This window comes from Aegilops tauschii, chromosome 6 (genome assembly GCF_002575655.3).
Source record: "Aegilops tauschii subsp. strangulata cultivar AL8/78 chromosome 6, Aet v6.0, whole genome shotgun sequence".
NCBI lineage: Eukaryota > Viridiplantae > Streptophyta > Magnoliopsida > Poales > Poaceae > Aegilops > Aegilops tauschii.
The window spans coordinates 205,079,096-205,098,274 of NC_053040.3; the positions used below are offsets into that span (position 1 = coordinate 205,079,096).

At 59.1% G+C, this 19,179-nt stretch overlaps 1 pseudogene; it reads right to left on the reverse strand.

Moving 5' to 3' along the window:
- Window positions 1–18,917, reverse strand: part of LOC141025972 (uncharacterized) — a 69,645-nt pseudogene extending 50,728 nt beyond the window's left edge.
- Window positions 18,918–19,179: the final 262 nt, after the last annotated feature.

Genomic DNA, 19,179 nt, shown 5'->3' on the forward strand with positions numbered 1-19,179 from the left:
CGGGAGGACATAAGAGGTTGCCCCCACAAGTGAAAACGGTGAACATGATATACGCAACCCACATTCCCAAGAGGGAACGGAAGCGTGCACTAAGGGACATCTATGCGATGGAGCCAGTCGCCCCAAAGTTCAACCCATGGTTCTCTTGTCCGATCACCTTCGATCGCAGGGACCACCCCACTAGTATCCGTCATGGCATCTGCAGCATTGGTCCTCGACCCCATCATTGACAGATTTCACCTCACTCGAGTCCTTATGGACGGCGGCAGCAGCCTGAACCTGCTCTATAAGGATACAGTGCGCAAAATGGGTATAGACCCCTCGAGGATCAAACCCACTAAAACCACCTTTAAAGGCGTCATCCCAGGTGTAGAGGCCCATTGCACGGGCTCAATCACACTGGAAGTGGTCTTCGGATCTCTGGACAACTTCCGAGGCGAGGAGTTAATTTTCGATATCGTCCCGTTTCGCAGTGGCTATCACGCACTGCTCGGGCGAACCGCATTTGCAAGATTGAATGCGGTACCGCATTATGCATACCTCAAGCTCAAAATGCCAGGACCTCGTGGGGTAATAATAGTCAATGGAAACACAGAGCGCTCGCTCCGCATGTAGGAGCACACTGCAGCCTCGCAGCAGAAGCGCAAAGCTGCCTTATTAGGCAAACCGGCAATTCGGCGAAAAAGACCCCGGACAACTTCAAGCGAGTCCGGAGTACCCCGCAGGCAGATCGACAGGCACGTTTTGAGCTCGACTAGCAATTCGGCCTCTGTCCTAGTCCCAGTCAAGTGGCGAAACTCGTGCCACGCCTACATAACTACGCACTCAAGATACCATGGGCACAGGCGGAGGAACCACTACGGCACATCCCACAATGCGGCTCAACCGCCCCAGGAGCCGTATACCTTTATCATTTTCTCTTTCAGGACCTTACTCTCTGGAAGCCCTTTTCGGCAGTCTGATTGCTGGACGCACTACGGGAAGAAAATACCAAGGAAGCAAGAAGCTCTGACGTACAAGGGAATTCCCAGGTGGTCTCTGATAACGATCGAAATACCTGTTTTAAATACCCATACGCAGCTTGCCCTTGGATAGGACATGTCAAATAGTCCTATTTTTTGCTTATTGCACTACTTGTATCCGTACGCTTTGACGTACTATTTAATAACAATGCGTAGCGTTAGCCTATTATTGCATTACCCTTTTTTTGTCTGCTTAATTACGACAGATTGCACCCGTACATTATAGTACGACTAGTACGCCAGGGGCTTCAGCATACCCCATAACACGGCGTGAGAAGTCCAAACACTTTCGACAGTGCGGCACCCCGAACTTATAGCATTATATGCATCAGCTCCGAATCATGTCTTGGGTCGATAGTTGGGTTTGCCCGGCTCCCATGTTTTGGTACCTTACGTTCCGCAAAATCGGCTAAGGTAGCGTTGGGAGAACTACTGCGATTGTGTCCCGGTTCTTCCGGACGAGCACCTCAGTAGAGAAAGCCGAAAACTGACTGTCATGATGAGGCGAGAGCTGGTCGCTGCTCGAGAGGTCTCAAGTCCTTAAAGACTTTTTCTGCTTCGGGTGAGGAGTCGGCCTTGCCCGACTTAGGCGTATCTAGCGCCCCAAATTCGGCCTTCCGAATACTAGGGGCTTCGCCAAAATTTAAAATTGTAGACTTCTATGGCTAAGTGAGGGTGATAAAGCTTTATAGTCCGATTGCCTGGTTCGCTGTGTTGAACACCTCCTTCGAAGGACCCAAAATTGGGATAAAGAGTGTTCAGGTTTATCCCGAACACCCTAGTACTAGTTACATGGGGGCAGAAGCCGACGACTGGCCAACCCTCAGATTTCATAAACGGCCGCACAGAAGGTAATATTTTAAATTAACAAGCGTTGCATAGCACAAATGAACTCGTTTCACATTACAGGATCACATGAGTACATTCATTCGAATATTACATCCTTAGCACATTCCTCGCCACAAGGCGGGAACCCTTCAGGACACTGTCATAATGCGCGCACTGTCGGGTGGTAGGTGCGACATATGCCAACGGGTGGCTTATCATGGTGGGTGCCAGTAAGACGTCACCGGTGCCTGGAAACGGGATGAGGCGAAGACATGCACGCCGGCGAATCTTACCCAGGTTCGGGGCTCTCCGAGGAGATAACACCTCTAGTCCTGCTCTGCGGAGTCTCCGCATGATCACTAGATCCGAAAGAGTAGCTACAAATGCTCCTAGACCTGTTGGGTTCAAGGGAGAAGAAGAACAAGGCTAGCTCTTGCTTCCCTCTCTCTATGGTGTGTGTGTAACTCAAAGAAGCCAACCCATTGCATGGGTGCCCCGGGGGGTTTATATAGGCCTACCCCCCGGGGGTACAATTGTAATCCGGCTGGGCGATGGTCCCAGCCGTCAGTGTCTACACTCGCCGGCTTCAACGCCGGCCGTTGGGGCCCGCCGACTGGTGGGTCCCGCCGGCTGCCGGCCTCTTGGTCGACAGGCCGGCCCCACCGCCTAGGGTCTTGTCGGCGGCTGCTTACTGTAGCCTCGCCCCTGATGACGAGGGCTCCGTCGAGGTAAGCATGGCTACAGTGTGCCGCCTCGAGGGCTCTCACTGTAGCCTTACCTCGTCTTGTCTCCTTAATGTGGCACATGCTTAGAGGGAGGGGGTAGCCGGCTTCTGGGGGCCGGCTACGCCCTTGGCCGACTGGGGGATGCCGGGCCGCCTTCGCGCCTCTCTCTGGCTGAAGGGGCCCGACGCCCGTGGGCCGTACTGGCATCTGTCGTGGGTGACGTTGAGGCCAGCATGGCTACAATGCCGAGCCGGACGGGAGATGGCCGTCCCGTACGGTGTCCTGTGGCCATGGCTGCCTCGGGCTTTGGGGGTAGTGGGCCGCACTGTGGCCACACCCCGTCTTGTCACCGTTATGTGGGTGTAATTTTGGTGGGTGCGGTCTTGGCCGGCTTCTTGGAGTTGGCGTTCTTCGTGGCCGTCTCTGGGGAGTCGGCGTTCTTCATGGCCGGCTCTGGGGAGTCGGCATCCTCTATGGCCGGCTTCCTGGAGTCGGCCATCCCGCGGTTATCTTGGGGGGAGGTTGCTGAGGCTGGGTCGCCTTCTGAGAGTCGGCTTCAGAGGTAGCCGGTCGGGGAAGGCGGTCCAATGCTTGAAATGCTTGAAGGCCCAAATGGCCTGATAATTTTTGGAATAGCCAGGGGCAGTCGGTTAGGCTACCCGTGGCTATTTACTCCGATAGTAGTCCCTGAAGCTGATTGGGCTTCGAGGTTGGGTGGGAGTCGAGAAGCTCGATCAGCTTCGTATCTTGACAAGCCAGCAGCTGGGAGCCGACTTTGGTTGGGCGCGCCGTCTCGGCCAAAAAATTTGGAGTCGGAGGGCGGGAGCTCGCCAGCGCGTACACCGGGCCACGGGCCGGCCACTTGCCGCCTGCGAACCACGTGGCCTCTCTTGGCCAAAAAGCCTGCCAGCCCACGGGCGCGACGGGACGTCGCCACAGGGCGGGGGCCCGCCACGCCCACGCTCGGGCCCAGGCGTGGATTCTCTGCAGCCCGAAACCGCCCGCACGTCTCCCTGCGGCAGTTTCGGCACGCCTTTAGGGCGTAATAATCGCGAGGCGTGGGGGGAGTGGGTGCAGTTAATCCCACGTCTCACCCCACGTCCGGCCTCCCCGGCTTCACCTTGCGAAGCTATAAGTAGGGGCAGAGGGAGAGCGGCAGGCTCTCGCACGCTCCTCCTCTTTTCACCATCTTCTTCCTCCTGCCGTTTCTTGCAACAGCGCCTCGCCGCCGCGCTCTTTTCCACCACTCGTTCCTCTGCCGCCGTGCTCGTTTTCGCCATGCCTCCCGCCACGGAGCAGTACGGCGGGGATTGGGACGGCTCCAACGTCCACGAGGATCACGTCGAATTCCTCCGCAAGACGCGACGGCTGCCCGGCGCGGACAAGGTGGAGGTCCGTCTCGCGCCAGCGAAGGAGATTACGCCGGAGCCGCGGGAGGGCGAGCGGGTGGTCTTCCGCTCGCATTTCTTGCGGGGCATCGGCCTGCCCGTGAGCGCCTTCTTCCGCTCTTGGCTCGAGTTCTACCAGCTCAAGCCGCACCACCTCACCCCGAACGCGGTGGTGCTGCTGTCTGCCTTCGTCACCTTGTGCGAAGGCTACCTCGGCGTCCTCCCTACCCTCGAGCTCTGGGGGGAGTTCTTCCAGTCCAAGTTGGGCACGCGCACGCAAGGCGTGCCGGCTCAGAGTGGCGCCTTCATCGCGATGCGGAGGGTGGCTGCCGACAACCCCTTCCCCATCATCACGCTGATCCAGTCGGTGAAGCTATGGCAAAAGTCATACTTCTACGTGAAGAACGTCGCCCCGCAGGGCGACTCCGTCAATCTGCCGGCTTACGTAGCCGGCCCACCGGCGGGCAGGCGGCCCCAGTGGTCCTACCGGACCGTGACGCTGACGCCGGCCGGAACCGCAGCCGTCGCCCGAGTGCGAGCGATGACCCAGTCGGAGGGCTTGTCGGGGTCCGACCTGCTGGCCGCCTTCATCACGCGCCGGGTACTCCTGCTCCAGAGCCGCCCTCATCTGATCTGTCAAATGAGCGGCCAGCTCGATCCAAGCCGGATGTGTACCAAGGACATGCCGCACGACGAGGTGGCCTATATGGTGAACTACCTCGCGAACTGCAAACTCTCTGCAGAGTGGCAGTTCGGCAAGGAGCCATATAGCCGAGCCAATCCGCCGCCCACGGTATGTTCTCCTTGTCTCTTCTTCTTCTCTCAGTTTTGTCGCCGAGTTCCTTCGGCCGACTCTGACTAGTCGGCTTGTCTTCGACAGAGCCTTCTTCTTCAGCCTGCCGGCGGGTCGGACGCGGAGCGCCGATTCGTCCCCGACCGGACGGAGCACGATCTGGAGGACCCCAACTTGGGGGCGGCTGCTATGGACGACAACACCGAGCCGGGCAGTGGCCGAGCCGGCGGCGAAGCAGGCGGCTCCGGGCATGGAGTCAGCTTTGACGACTGGCCGGACGACGACGAGGCCGAAGTCGTCCCGCGCCGTCAGCCGGCGTCCGGCCGCGGCGCGGGTTCCTCCGCTGCACCGCCTGCTCGGGGCGGCGGGCAAAAGCGTCGTGCCGCGCAGGGTTTGTTTGGCAATCGGACGAAGAAACCCCGAGGCGGGGCAGCGGCGACTAGGCGGGAGGAGGCGGCCGCGAAGGCGGCTCGCTTCCGCAAGACGGTGAAGCAACCGCAGACGGTGTCGGCGTAAGTTCAAACTCCTTCGTGTACTCTTTTTTCTTTTCTCTGGTGGCTCCTGAATCCTTGTCTTTTTCTCCAAACAACTAGAGCTCCATTGTCGCTCGAGCGGGCGGCTGCCGGCTCCGTCGTTGAGTCGCCGAGGGGATCTGGGAGCACCACTCGCCGCGTGGACCCCCATGCCGACCTTCAGGCGGCGACGGAACGGAACGCGCGGGAGGTGCGGGAGGAGCGGGAGGCACGGCAGGCGGAGGCACGGAAGGCGGCCGCCGCCCAGGCGGCGCAGGAGGAGGAGGCGGCGAAGCCGCGCGCCGACGCCGCAGCCAAGGCCCGAGCGGAGGCTGCAGCTGCAGCGATGGCGGAGGGGGCCTTGTTGGTCACCCCACTACGCGTCGCAGCGCCTGGGGCCCCAGAGCCCCCGCCAGAAGAAGCCGGCGGTGACCAGCCAGGGCTGGAGAGGGACAACGACGTCGTCATCCTGGAGAGGGCGCCGGTGCCGACCCCGCCGACTGGGGCGGCTCAAGGCGGCCGGCCTGATCTGCCGCCTGCGCAGTCGGCAGGGGGTGAGCCGGCCGCGAGGAGTGAGCTGGCGGTCCGGATGCCGCCGAGCCGGCGCGCGGGGAAGGCTGCGTCAGAGCCACAGAAGGCTGCGCCGAAGCCGCAGCCGGCCGCGGGCTCCAGCTCGTCAGCCCAGGACATGGAGGTGGCCAGCCCCACCTCGGGGTAGACGCCGGGCGGAGGGACGGCCGTGATGAACGTGGCCGCGGAGGACGTCCGGACCCAGCTCCAGGCCCAGGCTACGGCGCTGAGGCAATACACCGACGAATTCCTTGCGACGTGGGCGGCCATCTGGGTTAGTCTTCTTATCTTGCTTCTTCTTGATCTTGGTTTCTTCCGTGGGGGCTCGTCAGCGCACCCACTGGGTGTAGTCCCCGACTTCCGAGTCGGCTGCTGAGCAGGCGGCTTGGAACTTCTTAGTGGATTTGGCTTTTGCTATTCTTGTTCTTACTTCGATCTTCTGCCTGTCTTGCTGGACTACCACAATCTTCGCGCGGCTGCCTTCAACTCCCAGGCTCGGGAGCTGACCCAGAAGACCGCCAACCTAACTGAGAGCCGGGGTAAGTGCTTTGTTCTTTATCTCACGTGGGGGCGCGTCAGCGCACCCACTGGGTGTAGTCCCCGAGATTCGGGCCGACTGCTGAGCAGTCGGGTCGGATCTTCCTTGACGACTTCCTCTTATTGTTTCTTCTTTTTCTGCCGTCCCTGCAGCGGCCAACGCCGGTCTGAGGGCACAGCTAGGAGAGTCTCAGTCTGCCCTTTGTGCCAAGGAGGCCGAGCTTGCCGCCTTGGTGCAGGAACGCGACCGCCTGGCCAAGAGGTTGGCCAACCAGGAGGAGGTCCACAAGGCGGCTCTGAAGGCGGTGCAGGACCGTGAGGCCGCCCTCCAGGCCGAGTAAGAGACAGAAGCGGCTGGCTGGGCTGAAGCAAGGCAGACTCTAATCAATGGCTATGGTCAGATCGAAGATCTGGTTGACGGTAAGCCGCCTACTTCTTCATCCTTTCTTGCCGTCTGCCGCTTTTGGCTTGTTTTCTGACTTGGTGTTTTCTCTTCATTCTCTTTCTTTCTTGCGCAGAGTACTTCCCTGGCTACTCTACCGCTGCCAACCAGATCATCGAGGCCCGCCGCCAAGCGCGAAGGCAGGCTGGTTTCGAGATTGCACCAAGCGCTGGCCGTTCGCTGGAGGAGCAGCTCTTGGCGATCCAGGCCCGTCTCCAGCTGGCTCACCGACTGCTCCGCCGGCTTCAGCGTGCCGGGGCGCAAGTATTGGCCGCCCTCTGGCCCGGCGAAGTGGTTCCTCGCACCCCCAGTCGGACTGCCGACTGGCTGGAGGTGGCAGTCGGCCGCTTCGAAGCCTGGAAGGCCTCGGCGGCTCGGTCCGGCGCCAGGCGGGCGCTGGAGTTCGTCAAGGCCTGGTACCCCGGCCTGAGTCTGGACCAGCTGGCTACCTGCCGGCAGCAAGCCGACGCGGAGCTGGAGCCGGCGCGGCCGGCTATCATCCAGCGGGCTTCGGCGATCGCCGACTACACCGACACCAGCGTCTTCGCCCCTGAGGTAGATGACAACGGTGTCGCCCAGCCGGAGGAGTGGTTCGGGCTGAACCTGGCACACGGTGAAGACTCGGCGGAGGAGATCGACTCCAGCGACGAGGGCGAGGAGGAGGAGGAGGACGGTGAAGACGCCGAGCCGGATGGTGGAGCGGCCGACCAGCCTTAGCCTGACCGCGCCTCCAGCACCATGTCATGCGCGGGTGCGTCGCCTGCCACCGGTGGTGACCAAGCCGAGACCCGCCAGCCGGCCACTCCTTCAGCCAGCGATGCCATCTCCACCGACCAGCCTGGCTCCCGCACCTCGCCTTAGTCTAGTCTGCTATCTTTTATTTTCCTGTCTTGTCACTTTTGGAACAATATTCTGTTAAGTCTGCACAATTCCACCCACTGGGGTGTATTCGAACTTATGTCTATTGCCGGCCTGTTGGGGGCTTTATATGTATATACGACTTATGCATGCGTTTGGCTTTTCCTCGTACTTTGCTTTTCATCCTTCTGCTGTTTCCTTTGCCGCCCTCCCTTGGTTGCCGCTTCCCCAGTAAAACAGTTGTTCTGTAATCTGTGGCTGGAGGAGTGCTTGGCCAATTGGGGGGGGGCAAGTACTCTAGCTTTGTTGGATTAGAGCTAAGTGTTTAGGAAGCCGGCCAGCCGGCTGTTCTGACAGCCGGCAAGCGTTGTTGGAGGCCGTCTTTTTGCTATATAAGTTGGTTAGTCCTTAGCCGTCTTTTGTGTGGGCATCCTTTCTGCCTTGTCTCTTGCTAGTCGGACAGTCAGTTCTTCGAGCTGCAACTTTCAACAAGAGAGGACTCGGGAGCCGGCACACTACTTGTCTAACTTCAGGTAGAACTTTTAATATAGCTCAAGGCGGCCAGTCCCCGGGCCGACTTAGTCGAACCCGGTGCCAGACAAGAAATCAAATGTAATAATACATTCATGGATATGACACTCGTCGTTCATAGATAAATAAAGGCAGTCCCCGAGTACTGTTCGGGGGGCCTGTTGGTTCGTGCTTAATACAAAAGGGTAGCATGATACATACTGCTTTCAACTGTAAAATCTTCTCAGGAGGTTCGCGTTCCATGGTTGCTCCGACTCCTTGCTGGAGTCATCTCTCTTGCGTGCTCTTGGTTTTTGCACGTCGATCAAGTAGTAGGAGTCGTTGCCTAGTGCCTTGCTGATGACGAAGGGGCCTTCCCAAGGGGCCGAGAGCTTGTGCTGGCCGGCTGTTCGCTAGATCAGCCGAAACACCAGGTCGCCCTCTTGGAAGGATCTTGGCTTGACCTTGCGGCTGTGGTAGCGGCGCAGCCCTTGCTGGTAGATGGCGGACCGGCAGAGTGCTAATAGCCGGCCTTCTTCTAGTAGGTTGACGCCGTCTTCTCTAGCTTCCTTGGCCTCCGCCTCGGTGTACATGGTGACCCGAGGCGAGTCGAACTCGATGTCGGTTGGGATGACAGCCTCGGCACCATATACAAGGAAGAACGGAGTGAAGCCGGTTGACTTGTTGGGTGTAGTGCGTAGACTCCAGAGGACAGCCGGCAGCTCATCGAGCCAGCAGCCGGCCGATCGCTCCAGTGGTACAACCAGTCGGGGCTTGATGCCGGAGAGGATGAGTCCATTTGCTCGCTCGACCTGGCCGTTTGACTGCGGGTGGGCAACAGACGCTAAGTCCAGTCGGATGCCCTGCGTCGCGCAGAAACGTGCCAGTGCTCCTTTGGCAAAGTTTGTGCCAATGTCGGTGATGATGTTGTGCGGTACGCCGTACCGAGTAGTGATGTCGGTGATGAATGTTACGGCAGTCGGCCCGTTCAGCTTCTTGATTGGCTTTGCTTCGATCCACTTTGTGAACTTGCCCACGGCGACAAGTACATGTGTCAAGCCACCGAGGGCTGTCTTGAAAGGGCCCACCATGTCCAGTCCCCAGACGGCAAAGGGCCAGGTAAGGGGAATGGTCTTGAGTGCAGAAGCGGGCAGGTGTTGCTTGGAGCTGAAAACTTGGCATCCTCTGCAGCTCTTGACTATCTCTTTGGCATCTTCCAAGGCAGTCGGCCAAAACAAACCATGGCGGAAAGCCTTGGCCACAAGTGATCTTGAGGCTGCGTGGTGGCCGCATTCGCCTTGGTGGATACCCTTGAGGATTGCCACTCCTTTTTCTGGCTCGACACAACGCTGGAAGACTCCAGTGACGCTGCGCTTCACAAGCTCTCTATTGATTATTGCATATGCTCCGGCTCGTCATTGCACTAGTCTTGCTGAGATCTCATCAGCGGGTAGCTCTCTGCTGACTAGGAACTTGAGGATGGGCCGGGCCCATGATGGAGCTGTGACTTCTTCTCCTGTTAGCGTAGCCACCATGACTCAGGTGGGAGGGTTGGGTGGCGTGGAGTTGGAGTCGGCCACCGCTTCTTGCGTTGCTGCAGTCCCCGGGCCGACTGCTGCAGTCCCCGGGCCGGGTTCTGAAGTCCCCGGGCCGGGTGCAACTACGGCAGTCCTCGGGCCAGTTGTCGAAGTCCCCGTGCCGCCTGCGGGGTTCCTCCAGTCGGATCCGGCTGCATCTGGCACAGGCGGTACGAAGATAGATTCCGACTCTAGAGACGGCTTGATGGACGGCTTGAGGAGGCGCTGGAGGGAGATGCCAGTCGGTATGGCTTGTCGGGTGGAGCCGATCCGTGCTAGGCCATCTGCTTGGTCGTTGTCGGCCCTTGGCACGTGAAGGAACTCGCACCCTTCGAAGTACCCGCTGATCTGCTGGACGAGGAATCGATAGCTCGCCATGTTCGTGTCCTTGGCGTCCCAGTTGCCAGACGACTGCTGGACCACCAAGTCTGTGTCGCCGTAACACAGGATCCGGCGTATGCCGAGCTCTTTGGATAGCCGGTGCCCATGTACGAGCGCCTCGTACTCGGCCACGTTGTTGGAGGCGGCGAAGTGGATCTGCAGTGTGTACTTGAGCTTGTCGCCTTTGGGAGAGGTGAGGACGATGCCGGCTCCCAAGCCGGTGCGCATCTTGGACCCGTCAAAGTGCATCCGCCAATGTGTAGAGTCGGGAGCCGGCGGTAGGTACTGGGTCTCGGCCCAGTCGACGAGGAAGTCGGCCAGTGCTTGGGACTTGATGGCGGTGCGGGGTTGGTAGAAGATCGTGTATGGTGCCAATGCAATGGCCCACTTAGCCACCCGGCCGGATGCATCCCGGCTGCCTATGATCTCGGCGAGCAGGGCAGTGCACACGACCGTGATGGGATGCTCTTGGAAGTAGGGCTTCAGTTTCTTGGCGGCGAAGTACACCCCATAACACATCTTCTGGTAGTGCGGGTAGTTCTGCTTTGAGCTGGATAGCACTTCGCTTAGGTAGTACACCGGCCTCTGAACTAGCTGGGCTCGGCCTTCTTCCGGGCGCTGGACCACAACAACTGTACTGACTACTCGGCTAGTCGCGGCAATGTAGAGGAGCATGGGCTCCTTCTCAGTCGGCGCTGCCAGGACAGGCGGAGTGGTCAGCATCTTCTTCAATTCATGGAAGGCTTGGTCGGCTTGGTCATTCCACTCGAAGTGAGTGGACTTCTTCATGAGGCAGTACAGGGGGAGAGCCTTCTATCCTAGTCGGCTGATAAAGCGGTTTAGGGAGGCCAGGCACCCGGTGAACTTCTGCACATCTCGCAATTTGGTGGGAATCTCCATCCTCTCGATGGCCTTGATCTTTACAGGGTTGCACTCGATGCCGCGTTCGGAGACCAGGAAGCCTAGCAGCTGGCCGGCTGGTACTCCGAACACGCACTTCTCGGGGTTGAGCTTGATTTGGAATCGGCGCAAGTTGGCGAATGTTTCTTTCAGGTCTTCCAGCAGGGTGCCGCGCTTCTCTGTCTTCACCACAATGTCGTCTACATAGACGTGGGCATTTCTGCCGAGTTGTTTCAGGAGGCATTTCTGCATGCAACGCTGAAAAGTGGCACCGGCATTCCTCAAGCCGAATGTCATAGTCAGGTAACAGAAAGCTCCAAATGGTGTGATGAAGGCAGTCTTCAGGCGGTCTGCTGGGTCCAACTTGATCTGATGGTACCCTGAGTAGGCATAAAAAAAACTCAACAGTTCGCATCCGGTTGTGGAGTCTATCACTTGGTCAATCCGTGGCAGAGCAAACGCATCCTTGGGGCAGGCCTTGTTCAGGCTGGTGTAGTCTATACACATACGCCACTTGTTATTCTTCTTCAATACCAGAACTGGGTTGGCAAGCCACTCTGGAAAAAACACTTCCATAATAAAGCCAGCGGCAAGGAGCCGGGCTATCTCTTCTCCTACGATTCTTCGCTTCTCTTCAGATAGTCGGCGGAGGGGCTGCTTGACCGGCTTCGCGTCGGCTCAGACATGTAATATGTCCTTTGGGGACCATGCAAAAATGACTCGATTCTCACAGAGGAAGTCGACGAGCTCGCCTTCCTATTTACTGTCCAAGTTTGCCCCAATGACGGCAAACCTCTCCGGATTCTCCAGGTCCAGAGGTATCTTCTTTGTCTCCTTGGCCGGCTGGAAGGAGCCTTGCGCATCACAGTCTTTGGGATTGGGGGACAGGGCCGGCTCCTTGCCGGCCATGGCCACAACCTGTTCCAGCATCTTCTTCTCTTCGGCCACTACGAGGGACTCGGCCAGCCGGTTACTGGCCATGGCGCACTCGATGGACTTCTTGTAGTCGCCGGCTACCGTGATGATCCCCTTCGAGCTCGGCATCTTCATCTTTAGGTAAGCGTAGTGGGGCACAGCCATGAACTTGGCCAGAGTGGGTCGGCCAAGCAAAGCATGATCGGGGCTCTCCAGATCCACTACCTCGAACCAGATCGCTTCTTGGCGAAAATGATCTTTGTCTCCGAAGAGAACATCCATTTTAATCTTGCCGATTGGGGAGCAAGACAAGCCGGGGACGATACCATGGAACACGGTTCGACTTGGCATAAGCTGCTTCGCCTTGATGTTCAGCTTCTCCATGGTATCGCGGTACAGTATATTGATACTGCTTCCGCCATCTATGAGGACGCGGGAGAATCGGGCAGCTCGCCTCTCCGTCGCGAGGGTGACATCTAAGACCAGTGCATAGGAGCCAGGGGATGGCATCACCTCTGGGTGGTCGGCCTGCCTCCAGCTGATTGGCTTCTCTGACCAGTGCATGAACTCGGAGGCGCTAGAGGCGACTGTGTTGACCTCTTGATGCTGACGGCGCCGACTGCGCTTGTCGTTGGCTTGGCTGGTGAAGACGACGTAGGCGGCGTGCTCTTCAGGGAATTCATCTTGAATGGCTCCGACTGCCGGCCGAGCCGCCGGCTGCTGGGGGGCCGGAGGCGGCGGGCCGGGAGGCGGAGGCGGCACCAACCCTTCGCCCTTGGAGATTCACGTGAGCCAGTGGCATTTTCGGGTCGTGTGGTTGGACGGCCTCGCGCCGCTGTGGAACTTGCAGGGGGCGTCGAGAGTTTGCTCGTAAGAGAAAGCCGGCCTGCCACCCTTCTTCTTGAGAGCGGGCCGCTCTTCGGGCTGCTGATCTTCAACTGTGGCCACCTGTCGACTGGTGGAAGTCGGCATGGGGGCCTTGCGCTCGTGATCGTTCTAGTAGGGGCGCCGATTGGGGTCGCCAGCCGGCGTCTTGGGAGCCGAAGCAATCACCTTCCCAGAGGCGTCTACTCGAAGCTCGGTCTTCATCGAGGAGTCGGCCGTGGCGTACTTGTCCGCGATGATCAGCAGGTCGTCGAGGGTACCCGGCTCGTCGCAGAGGAGTCGGTGCTTGAGGAGGGTGCCCTCTCGGCACCCGGCGGTGAAGTACTCGATGGCCTGAACCTCGTGCACCCCCTCGCAGGAGTTGCGGAGCTCGGCCCACCGCGTGAGGTAGTCGCGGGTCGACTCGTTTGGTCCTTGGACGCATAGGGAGAGCTGGCGAGGCTTGGGAGGCTGCTTGTACGTGCTGGTGAAGTTGCGGACGAAGACTTCCGTGAAGTCCAGCCAGCTGTTGATGCTGTAGGGCTTGAGGTTGTTGAGCCAGGTGCACGCCGTGCCTTGCAGCATGAGGGGGACGTACTTCACGGCTACGCGTCGATTGCCATTGGCTATGCTGACAGCAGTGGAGTAGTCGATGAGCCAATCTTCCGGCTTCACGGAGACGTTGTGCTTGGGTGTGTCTCTGGGGAGCGAGAACCCTTTGGGGAAAGGCTCGTCGCGGATGCGGGGGCCGAAGCATGGCGGGCCGACATCGTCTTCTTCTTCTAACGCCAAGGATCGAGCAAGGCGGTCGATCCGGTGGCGGGCGTCCTTCTCGCCGAGTCCTTCTCGGCGGCCTAGTCGGTCGCCAAGAGTCGGGTGCGTGACGGGCGGCGGGGTGAGACGTCTTTCTCTTCGAGGCGGGGGAGGAGGCAGATTTCCTTGGCGCTCCACCGCTTGAGGGCGGCCTTCCGCGTCGCGCTCGATGGTGATGCGAGTCCGGCTGCGGCTAGCAGCCGGCTCCTTGTCTTTCTTCTGGCGGGCGCCGCTCGCAGTCAGCGAGCGGGACGTCGCGGCGTGCTCTCGGCGCGGGGGATGACTATCGGCGCGGGCACCGGCTTCATGCCGTTCTGCAGCCGCGTCGATCAGCTGCTGGATCCGTCTTGTCATGTAGGGGAGCTCGTCGGCTCCCGGCCCATTTAGCTCTTCGGCGGCCGCCTGAGCGGCTCGCAGATTCTCGAGCGGAGTGGCGTAGACGGGGCGATCTGCCCCCAGCATGCTGGCAATAGCCGCGCCGCGCTTCTGGACGAAGCCGGCTTTGCTTGGTCCGCTAGGCGGCGGCGTACCGAAAGCAGCGCGGTCGACTTCGCGCTGGTGGGCCTCGGTGAGGTGTCTCATGGAGGCTATCTTCTGGCCCTCCGCGACGAGGGCGAGGCGACGTGCCTCCAGGGTCTCGGCGTCGGCGTCGGCCGGGATGGGGACGGAGAGGTCGCGCATCGCCGCTTGCAGGGCGTCGTGGGCGTTCTCGCCCGAGTTGTCGACGTGGCTGATGACCAACACTTCGGTGACAGCGCTACTGCCACTGTCAGCTCCAGGGAGAGGATCGTCGAAGACCACCACATCGGAGGGGTAGGCGTCGAGCGATGCCGTGTCGGAGTCGACGAGCATCGGGTCGGTGGAGCCGACCGACTCCACATCTACAGCAGGCTCGCTAGAGATGTGAAGCTGGTCGAGGAGGCTGACGAGGCGGCTCTCGGGGTAGTCCGTGCCTGCGTCGGATGCAGGCTCGTCGGAGATGCGAGTCTCGCCGAGAAGATCGGTGAGGCAGCTCGCCGCGCAGGCGTCGTCGACGCCTTGCAGCGCGTCGAGGCAAACGCCATCGGGCGCAGCAGACTGGCTGCGCTCGCGGGGGAGGAAGAGGGTTCCCGTCCAGAACAGGTCTCTGGACGACGGTGCACCTGGCCCCACGGTGGGCGCCAAATGTCGGGTGGTAAGTGCGACATATGCCAACGGGTGGCTTATCATGGTGGGTGCCAGTAAGACGTCGCCGGTGCCTGGAAACGGGATGAGGCGAAGACATGCACGCCGGCGAATCTTACCCAGGTTCGGGGCTCTCCGAGGAGATAACACCCCTAGTCCTGCTCTGCGGGGTCTCCGCATGATCACTAGATCGGAAAGAGTAGCTACAAATGCTCCTAGAGCTGTTGGGTTCAAGGGAGAAGAAGAACAAGGCTAGCTCTTGCTTCCCTCTCTCTATGGTGTGTGTGTAACTCTAAGAAGCCAACCCTTTGCATGGGTGCCCCGGGGGGTTTATATAGGCCTACCCCCGGGGGTACAATTGTAATTCGGCTGGGCGCTAGTCCCAGCCGTCAGTGTCTACACTCGCCGGCTTCTCCGCCGGCCGTTGGGGCCCGTCGACTGGTGGGTCCCGCCGGCTGCCGGCCTCTTGGTCGACAGGCCGGCCCCACTACCTAGGGTCTTGTCGGCGGCTGCTTACTGTAGCCTCGCCCCTGATGACGAGGGCTCCGTCGAGGTAAGCGTGGCTACAGTGTGCCGCCTCGAGGGCTCTCACTGTAGCCTTACCTCGTCTTGTCTCCTTAATGTGGCACATGCTTCGAGGGAGGGGGTAGCCGGCTTCTGGGGGCTGGCTACGCCCTTCGCCGACTGGGGGAGGCTGGGCCGCCTTCGCACCTCTCTCTGGCTGAAGGGGCCCGCCGCCCTTGGGCCGTACTGACATCTGTCGTGGGTGACGTTGAGGCCAGCATGGCTACAGTGCCGAGCCGGACGGGAGATGGCCGTCCCGTACGGCGTCCTGTGGCCATGCCTGCCTCGGGCTTCGGGGGTAGTGGGCCGCACTGTGGCCACACCCCGTCTTGTCACCGTTATGTGGGTGTAGTTTTGGTGGGTGCGGTCTTGACCGGCTTCTTGGAGTCGGCGTTCTTCGTGGCCGGCTCTGGGGAGTCGGCGTTCTTCATGGCCGGCTCTGGGGAGTCGGCATCCTCTATGGCCGGCTTCCTGGAGTCGGCCATCCCGCGGTTATCTTGGGGGGAGGTTGCTGAGGCTGGGTCGCCTTCTGAGAGTCGGCTTCAGAGGTAGCCGATCGGGGAAGGCGGCCCAATGCTTGAAATGCTTGAAGGCCCAAATGGCCTGATAATTTTTGGAATAGCCAGGGGCAGTCGGTTAGGCTACCCGTGGCTATTTACTCCGACATGCACCCTCGATGCAGACGGACCGCTTTATGACTTCAAGCCGTGGGAAGGCGTTCCCAAGCTGCCTCACGAGACCGAAGTAGCTATCAGGCAGGGGCTCGCCAGGCCACATCCGGACTGTAAGACCCTTCATGGCCTATTCGGCCGCCTTGTGGAGCTCGACCAGTTGCTTCAGCTGGTTGCTCAAGGGCATTGGGTGTTCGGTCCCAGTATACTGAGACCAGAACAACTTCTCCGTCGAGATCCCCTCCTCAGCCCGGTAGAACTCCGCGGCATCCAACACACTGCGGGGAAGATCTGCGAACGCTCCTGGAGAGCTCCGAACTCGGGTAAGTAAAACGAAAGTTTCCTTCACATGCTTGCTTTGCATAATGAATGCCTTACCCGCTGCTATCTTCTTAACCACCTCAATTTCCTGGATGGCCTTCTGGGCTTCGGCCTTGGCATTTTGTGCGCTTTCGAGGGCCTTCGCAAGCTCGGACTCTCGCGTCTTAGAGTCAAGCTCCAAGGACTCGTGTTTTTTGGTGAGAACCTAGAGCTCTTGCTGCACCTCGCCAACCCGGGCTTCTTGCTTTTCTCGCTCGATGCGCTCCTTGGCTGCTTTGTCTTCGGCCTCGGATAGCACCTTCTGCAGGGTCACCACTTCCGTCGTGGCCCATAGCAAAATTCATGGCGATCCTATTATTCTAAAACCAAATCTTAATATTGTACAGACGGGGTATGACTTACCTTTGTTCTCTTCGAGCTGCCTCTTGGTAAGGCCGAGCTCTTCCTTGGACCGCTCAAGATCCTGCTTCAGCGCAGCAACCTCCGCGGTACGTGCGGTAGCGGCTAGCAGTGAAACCTGCATATGCACATTGACATATTCCGATTAGACTCCTGCGGTCATTATTTGATCCTCTATTCGGCCTTTCTTCGCGAAACGCCAAACAGAGCATCAGGGGCTACTGTCTATGTGGTAATATTTTCTTATAATTTGATTACTTACCTGAAAGCCTGTTAGGAGGCTGGCACAGGCTTAAGTTAGTCCTCTTTTGGCGGACTGAACCTTCTCGATCACCGCACTCATGATAGTGTGGTGCTCTTCGTCGATGGAAGCGCCGTGAAGCGCATCCAGCAAGTGGTCTGGTGCCTCTGGATGGACAGAGGCCACTGGCACAGGCGGCTTGCCCCTCTTAACGCGGGGTCGCCTAACAGAGTCCAGAACCACTGGAGGTTCTGGTGTAGTGTTTGGCTGGGGGCCGAATTCGGAGCCCATGGGAGTCTTGCTCCCCTTGCACCCAGGGTCCGGAATGTCGCCTTGAGGTGCCTCCAGGAGTACCTCCCCTCGGCTCGGTGCCCTTTGAGACAACACCTCGATGTTGTCCGTAGGGCGAGGGGAGGAGGCGGTCGGAAGTGAATCGCTATTCATATCCGACGGGTCCAAAGAACAATCCGACGAAGATACGCCGATATAGGCTCAGGACGGACTGCATAATCATGTTCGGCGTGATGAGAAGCAATGCAATAAAACATACCATGAATTACTATGGTATCCGGATACTTACTACTTCACCAGGGGCTTGTCCCTAGGCAACCACTCGTCGTCGCTATAGGCGGCCGTCGTGGAGCAGTCCGGGAGAAGGGTCCTTCCCTTCTTGGACCCTTCGGCCTCCCCGGATGGGGCGGCCTTCCTTTTCTTGTCTCCCCCGGCTGGGGGGGGGAGAACTTTCCTCTTCCTCCTCCTCATTTTTATGGGAGGAGTGCACCTCAGTGTTTTTGGACGATGAGTCCGATATAACCTTGCGCCGGAGACCCTTCCGGGTCCCCGTGGCCTTCTTCTTGGCCATCTTCACCGGCACCTCGTAAGGCGCCGGAACCAGCATCTCTGTTACGAGAGCATCTGCTGGATCTTCAGGCAGGGGGGCTGGGCAATCGATCTGCTGCGCTATCTCTACCCAGTCATGTTTAATGGCGTGGAGGCTTAGATCCCGCACATGGTTAAACTGGGGAAAATAAACATCTTATGAGATATAAAAGACTTACCGGATTGGCAGGGCGCTTTCCGCTAAGTCCGCGGTCCTCGGTAAGGGGAGGAGGTACCTCGGCGCCCTTGATCAACACCTTCCAGACGTCCTTGTGCATCGTGTCGAAGAGCTCTCGCAACGTCTGGTGCTCGGTCGGGTCGAACTCCCACAAATTGAATGCCCGTCGTTGACACGGGAGGATCCGGCGGAAGAGCATGACCTGGACCACGTTGACAAGCTTGATTTTCTTGCTCATCATGTTTCTGATGCATTTCTGGAGTCCGGTCAGCTCCACCGATGAACTCCAGGACAGGCCCTTCACTTTCCAGGAGGTGAGCTGCGTGGGGATTCTGGATCAGAATTCGAGGCCCGCCGCCCAGTTGGTGTCGCGCGGCTCGGTGATGTAGAACCACCCCGATTGCCTCCCCTTTATGGTCTCCACATAGGAGCCGTCGAGCCAGGTGACGTTAGGCATTTTGCCCACCATGGCACCTGCGCACTCCGCTTGCTGGCCGACCACCACCTTCGGTTTAACATTGAAGGTCTTCAGCCACAGGCCGAAGTGGGGCCTGATGCGGAGGAAGGCCTCGCACACGACGATAAACGCCGAGATGTTGAGGATGAAATTGGGGGCCATATCGTGAAAGTCCAGCCCGTAGTAGAACATGAGCCCGCGGACAAACGGGTGAAGGGGAAATCCCAGTCCGCGGACGAAGTGGGTAAGAAAAACCACCCTCTCACGGGGTTCTGGCGTAGGGACGATCTGCTCCGCATCTAGCAGCCGGTGTGCGATATCCGCGGCTAGATATCTGGCTCCCCGTAGCTTTGTGATGTTCTCCTCCGTGACGGAGGAGACCATCCACTTCCCTCCTGCTCCGAACATGCTTGGAGTGGTTTGGGGGGAAAAACGCGAACTTGGGTGCTGGAGCTCGAGTGCGCAAGAATGGATGAGCAAGGAGGAAGAAGGCGTGGGTGCAAAGGGTGAATCCTTGTCCCTTTATAAGCACGGAAGAAGCTATGCGCCTCTCCACCTGCCTGGTAAACTCGCTTATTCCCCAAGCGTCGTAATTGATGGCGCGTTTGGGTTACCCACACCCGTATTGATAAGAATCCCGTGATAAGGGGACACGATCTCTGCTTCGACA